The sequence below is a fragment of the Rhincodon typus genome, chromosome 16 (assembly GCF_021869965.1).
Source record: "Rhincodon typus isolate 14 chromosome 16, sRhiTyp1.1, whole genome shotgun sequence".
NCBI classification, from domain to species: Eukaryota; Metazoa; Chordata; class Chondrichthyes; order Orectolobiformes; family Rhincodontidae; genus Rhincodon; species Rhincodon typus.
Window position 1 is genome coordinate 6,848,041 of NC_063347.1, and position 6,903 is coordinate 6,854,943.

Here is a 6,903-nt window from a genome sequence, read left to right on the forward strand (position 1 = left end):
CGCAATAACAACCAAAACAGAATCCCCCTCGTCCTCACGTACCACCCCACCAACCTCCGGATCCAACGCATCATCCTCCGACACTTCCACCATCTGCAATCCGACCCCACCACCAAAGACATTTTTCCCTCCCCACCCTTATCTGCTTTCCAGAGGGACCACTCTCTCCGTGACTCCCTTGTCCGCTCCAGCCCCACCACACCCGGCACTTTTGCCTGCAACCGCAGGAAGTGCTACACCTGCCCCTACACCTCCCCCCTCACCCCCATCCCAGACCCCAAGATGACCTTCCACATCAAACAGATGTTCACCTGCACATCTGCTAATGTGGTATATTGTATCCGCTGCTCCCAATGTGGCCTCCTCTACATCGGGGAAACCAAGCGGAGGCTTGGGGACCGCTTTGCAGAACACCTACGCTTGGGAACCCTGCAGCCCAATGATATCAATATGGACTTCACAAGCTTCAAAATCTCCCCTCCTCCGACCGCATCCCAAACCCAGCCCAGCTTGTCCCCACCTCCCTAACCTGTCCTTCCTCCCACCTATCCCCTCCTCCCACCTCAAACCCCCCCCCCATCTCCTACCTACTAACCTCATCCCGCCCCCTTGACCTGTATGTCCTCCCTGGACTGACCTATCCCCTCCCTAACTCCCCACCTACACTCACCTTTACTGGCTCCATTCCCGCCTCTTTGACCTGTCTGTTTCCTGTCCACCTATCTTCTCCTCTATCCATCTTCTATCCGCCTCCCCCCCCCCCCTATTTATTTCAGAAACCCCTTCCCCTCCCCATTTCTGAAGAAGGGTCTCGACCCGAAATGTCAGCTTTCCTGTTCTCTGATGCTGCTTGGCCTACTGTGTTCATCTGCTCTACACCTTGTTATCTAACATACTTGTCAATCTTCTTTCAAGTTTCACCACATCCTTCCTATAGCAGGGAGACCAGAATTGAACGCAGTATTCCAAAAGTGGCCTAACCAATGTCCTGTACAGCCGCAACATGTCATCTCAACTCTTATACTCAATGCACTGACCAATAAAGGCAAGCGTACCAAACGCCTTCGTCACTGTCTACCTGTAATTCCACCTCCAAGAAATGATGGACCTACACCCCAAGGTTTCTTTGTTTGAAAGCACTACCCAGGGCCCTACCATTAACTGTATAAGTCCTGCCCTGGTTTTCCTTACCAAAATGCAACATCTTACATTTGTCTAAATTAAACTCCATTTGCCACTTCTCAGACCATTGGCCCATCTGATCAAGGCCCTGTGGTACTCTGAGATAACCCTCTTCGTAGTCCACTACAGCACCAATTTTGGTATCATCTGCAAACTTATTAACCATTCCTCCTATATTCACATCCAAATCATGCTTTCTGAACAAAAGTTGTTGTTGGCATTAAGTACAGGGCTACAGAAGGGAAACACACTGTTTGAACCTAACAGCCATGATGAGCCGGGGGTCAAAATATATTCTTTTTCAGGTTTTCAGGAGCTCCTTTTGTATGCTAATTTGACCCCTTTATTATATTTTATCATATCTTCACCAATTATAATCTGTATTTGTGACAATTTGTTTTAAAGGTTTCTTTTTTGTTTAGAAAAGATGGCATAAATACTTAAGACAGTACAGATTATGAAATTTTCATTTGGAACCAGTAAATAAGATGCTTTTTGTTAATTTGTTATAAATAAATCTTACCCTCCCTTTCCAAAATGAAAATTCAAATTACTTGACAAAAGGTATCTTATTGGGAATGAGGCTCACATCTGTGTCTTCCTTTAAAATTTAATTGCTAGCCATTAGTGCTGTTCAGCAATCATTGATCTTCCGCCGCTAACTTTACTGTTCCTCCTGCTCAATGTTTGCGTTTAAAGTGAGCACTAAAAATTACATCAGGGTACTGACTTCCAAAGGTTCAACTCTGCAAAAGGGGAATACACACAAATTAATAACAAAAACAGAATTTGCTGGAATAGCTCAGCATGGCTGGCAGCATCTGTGAAGAGAAATCAGAGTTAGTATTTCAGGTCCTCAGTGGAAGGATCACCAAACCTGAAACATTAACTCTGATTTCTCTTTGGGGAGTCAAGAGATGCGTAACTTGCAGTAGTATTCTTAGCCTCCGACCTGCTCTGTAGCCGCTGTGTTTATATGACAAGTCCAGTTGATTTTCTGGTCAATGGTAACCCCCAGGATGTTGATAAACTGTCAACATTTGATTCAGTGAAGGTAACACCATGAAATGTCAACGGGCAGTGATTAGATTATCTCTTATTAGCTTGACATTTGTGTGGCGCGAACTTGTCTGACCAAGCCTGGATATTATCCAGAACTTGTTGCGTGTGAACACGGACTGCTTCAGTATCTGAGGAATCACAAATGGAGCTGAACATTGTGCAATCATTGGCGAACATCCCCACTTCTGACCATATGATGGAGGGAAGGACATTGATGAAGCAGCTGAAGATTGTTGGGCCAAGGACACTACCCTGAGGAACTCCTGCAGAGGTGTTCTCAAGCTGAGATGACTGACCCCCAACAACCACAACGTCTTCCTATGAGTCAGGTATGACTCCAAGTAATGGAGAGTTTGCTCAATGATACCCATTGATTCCAGTTTTGCCAGGGCTCCCTGCTGCCACACTGAATACGGCCTTGATGTCAAGGGCTGTCACTCCACCTCACCTCTGGAATTCAGCTCCTTCGTCCATGTTTGAACCAAGGCTGTAATGAGATCAGGAGCTGGCTGGCCCTGGTGGAACCCAAACTGGGCGTCACTGTGCAGGTTATTGCTGAGCAGGTGCTGCTTGATAGCACTGTTAGTGACACCTTCCATCACTTTTCTGATGATCGAGAGGCGACTGATGGGGTGATAACTGGCCGAGTTGGATTTGTTTTTCTTTTAATATACAGGACCTCCTGGGCAATTTTCCACATTGTCACGTGGATGCCAGTATTGTAACTGTACTGGAAGAGCTTGGCTAGAGGAACAGCAGGTTCTGGAGTGCAAGTCTCCAGTACTATTGTCAGAATGTTGTCAGGGCCCATAGCCTTTTCAGTATCCAGTGTCTCCAAACATTTCTTGATTTTACATGCAGTGAAGCAAACTGGTTGACTCTGTAATGGTGGGGACCACTGGGAGAGATGAATCATCCACTCGGAACTTCTAGTTGAAGATTGCTGCAAACACTGATGTGCTGCGCTCTTCCATCATTGAGAATGGGGATATTTGTGGAGCCTCCTCCTCCAGTGAGTTGTTTAATTGTCCACCACCTGGATATGGTAGGACTGCAGAGCTTAGATCTGATCTGCTGGTTATGGGATCTTTTAGCTCTGCCTATCACCTGCTGCTTTTGCTGTTTGGCATGCAAGTAGTCCTATTTGGTGGCTTCACCAGGTTGGTACCTCATCTTCAGGTATGCCTGGTGCTGCTCCTGGCATACTCTCCTGCACTCTCCATTGAACCAGAGTTGATCCTCTGGCTTGATGGTAATGGTTGAGTGGGGGATATGCCGGGCCATGAGGTTACAGATTGTGCTGGAGTACAATTCTCCTGCTGTTGATGGCCCACAGCGCCTCATGGATGCCCAGTCTTGAGTTGTTAGATCTGTGCGAAGTCTGTCCCATTTAGCACGGTGATAGTGCCACCCAACACGATGGAGGTTGTTCTCAATGTGAAGGTGGGACTTCGTCTCCACAAGGACTGTGCGATGGTCACTCTTACCGATACTGTCATGGGCAGATGCAACTGCAGCTGGCAGATTAGTAAGGATGAGGTCAAGTATGTTTTTCCCTCTTCTTGGTTCCCTCACCACCTGCTGCAGACCCAGTCTAGCAGCTATATCCTTTAGGACCCGACCAGCTCGATCAGCAGTACTGCTGCTGAGCCACTCTTGGCGGTGGACATTGAAATCTCCCACCCAGAGTACATTTTGTGCCCTTGCCATCCTCAGTGCTTTCTCTAAGTGTTGCTTAACATTGAGGAGTAATGGTTCATCAGCTGAGAGAGGACAGTATGTGGTAATCAGCAGGAGGTTTCCTTGCCCATGTTTAACCTGAAGCCATGAGACTTCATAGGGTCCGGAGTCAATGTTGAAGACTCCCAGAGCAACTCCCTCCCGACTGTATCCCACTGTGCCACCCCCTCTGCTGGGTCTGTCCTGCCGATGGGATAGGACATATCCAGGGATGGTGATGGTGGTGTCTGGAACATTGTTGTAAGGTATGATTCTGTGAGTATGGCCAGGCTGTTGCTTAACTAGTCTGTGAGACAGCTCTCCCAATTTTGGCCTAACCCCATCTTTAGTAAGGGAATTATTACTATTCAATAACTGGCACAGTCTTGCTAGACTAAGCAGCCATGTTCATACACTCCCCACAGTGTGGAAGCAGGTTATTCAGCCCATCAGGTCTACACCAACCCTCTGAAGAGTATCCCGCCCAGATCCACCCCCCTATCCTATCCCTGTCACCCTGTATTTCCCACGGCCAATCCTTCTAACCTGCACATCTTCGGACTGTGGGAGGAAACTGGGGCACCCGGAAGAAACCCACGCAGACACAGGGAGAATGTGCAAGCTCCACACAGACAGTCGCCCGAGGCTGGAATCGAACCCGGGCCCCAGTGCTAACCACTGAGCCACCACATCACCCAGCACGTTCTGTGCTGTTCAATCAATGAATATATCCAGACATCTGCTCACTTGAAGACATGTTTTATCATTTTAAGCCACCTTGTGTATCGTGCAGATCACCTTGTTAAAAGGCCTGTGCCAGCCTGTTCAATATTTCTTGGTGATGAATCTCTGAATAGTAATATTTTCTAAGCAGAACAATGAGCTGTGTAGTCAGAGCTGTGTTTGCAATAATGTGTTTCGGATATGGCACGTGTGGTATCTTAGCTAGATCAAAACACCAGCATAATTTCAATTAACTGATTCGAAGGGAAAATCAACAAACTGCATTTTGCTTTAAAATATGTACTTCAAATTGTTTTTCCCTTTATTGTTACACGGGATGGTAAAATCTTAATTTTTAAAAGCTAAAACAAAATTTGTTCTGTAAAGTATTTTGAAATCGATTAAACATTTTCTGAATGCGTTAGTTCTTGGGGGGGTATCTCCCTTTTACCGAGAGAAACATTAGATTCAATTCAGTTTTCAGTCAGTGACTATTGGCTACCCTCCACAGCCTGGTTATTACTAACCGCTGCAATGGGATCAGGTCAGCAAAGGTATTACAACAACAAACTAGCTAGCTATTTAGATTAATTAGGAAGTTTATGTTTATATTGTCCAGATTAGGACAACTGGACACACTCCAGGTGTCCACCAGATCTCTGCAGTTTTCACCCAATAATTGTCCCTGACCTTGCTTTCAATCAAGTCTGGCTGAGCAAGAATATTTACTGTTTAAATTTATTATAAGCCTTTTAGATCTGGATACTTCCCTGTTTCTGCTTGGATCTCTTTTTTTTATATTTCTGATTTATTTTATTCTGCTTTTTTGTACCTTAGATGGTTGTTTCTTTTTATTAATTTGGGTTTTTGTACTCAAGATGATGCCGGAGAATGCCAAGTCTGTGCACTTTCCACCATACTGTCCTTCTCTTCTTCAGCACACCCGACATAAAAGCCTAATTCTAAAGGAGAACTTTGCTGGGTCGACAGGGCTGTTTCTGCTGTTGTCTTTTCCGGTACCTAGGTCAATGCCATCTGGTTTCATTTCTTTGAGACTTTGTAACAATGGATCAATTGCTAGATCATTTCAGAGGGCAACTGAGAGTCAACCACATTGCTGGGGGTTTGGAGTTATACGTGGGCCAGACCAGGTGAAGATGGCAGATTGCCTCCTTTAACTGGATTCTTCATTCCAGATATATTTTATTGAATTCAAATTCTACCATCTGCCATGGTGGGATTTGAACATGGATCCGCAGACATTAGCTGAGTTCCTGATTTAGTAGTCTAGCAAAAATACCACTAGGCCATCATCTCCCCATAGAGCTCCACTTTCCTCCTACAGTCCAAAGATGAGGGCAGGGGGTTAGCACGGTGGCTCAATGGTTAGCACTGCTGCCTCACAGCACCGGGTTTGATTCCAGCCTCAGGTGACTGTCTGTGTGGAGTTTGCACATTCTCCCCCTGTTTGCGTGGATTTCCTCTGACTGCTCTGGTTTCCTCCCACGGTCCAAAGATGTGCAGGCTAGGTGGATTGGCCATATTAAATTGCCCATAGTGTCTAGGGTGGGAAATACAGGGATAGGGTCGGGGGTGAGTCTGAGCAGGGATGCTCTTTGGAGGGTTGGTGTGGACTCGATGGGCCAAATGGCCTGCTTCCACACTCTAGGGATTGTATGATGATACTATGCACAGACTAGATGGATTAACCATGGGAATTGTAGGGCTATAGGGAATAGGGTGCAGGAGATGGGTCTGGGTGGGATCCTCATTGAAGGATCAGTGCGGACACATTGGGCCGAATGGCCTGCTTCCACACTGTTGGGACTCAATGATTCTTATATGGTCTGTGGTGTGCAGGCTAGGTGGATTAGTAACGGTAAATTCAGGGTTACGGGGATGGGGTGCGTCTGGGCGGGATGCTTTTCAGACAGTTGGTGCAGACTCAATGGGCCATATGGCTTCTATCTGCACTGTAGGTTTCCTATGAATACACACATATAATTGTAATGTTACAACTTGTTTTTAATCTTTCATGAGAATACTCATCGCTGGCTCGCTTAGCATTCATTACCGAGATCACAGTTAAGAGTCAACCATTTTGCTGTTGGCCTGAATTCTCATGTAGACCAGACCAGACAAGGACAATAAAGTAAATTTCCTTTTTGGCAGGTTTTTGGTGAACCAACTAGGGTTTTTTTGAAAACAAAAATTGCT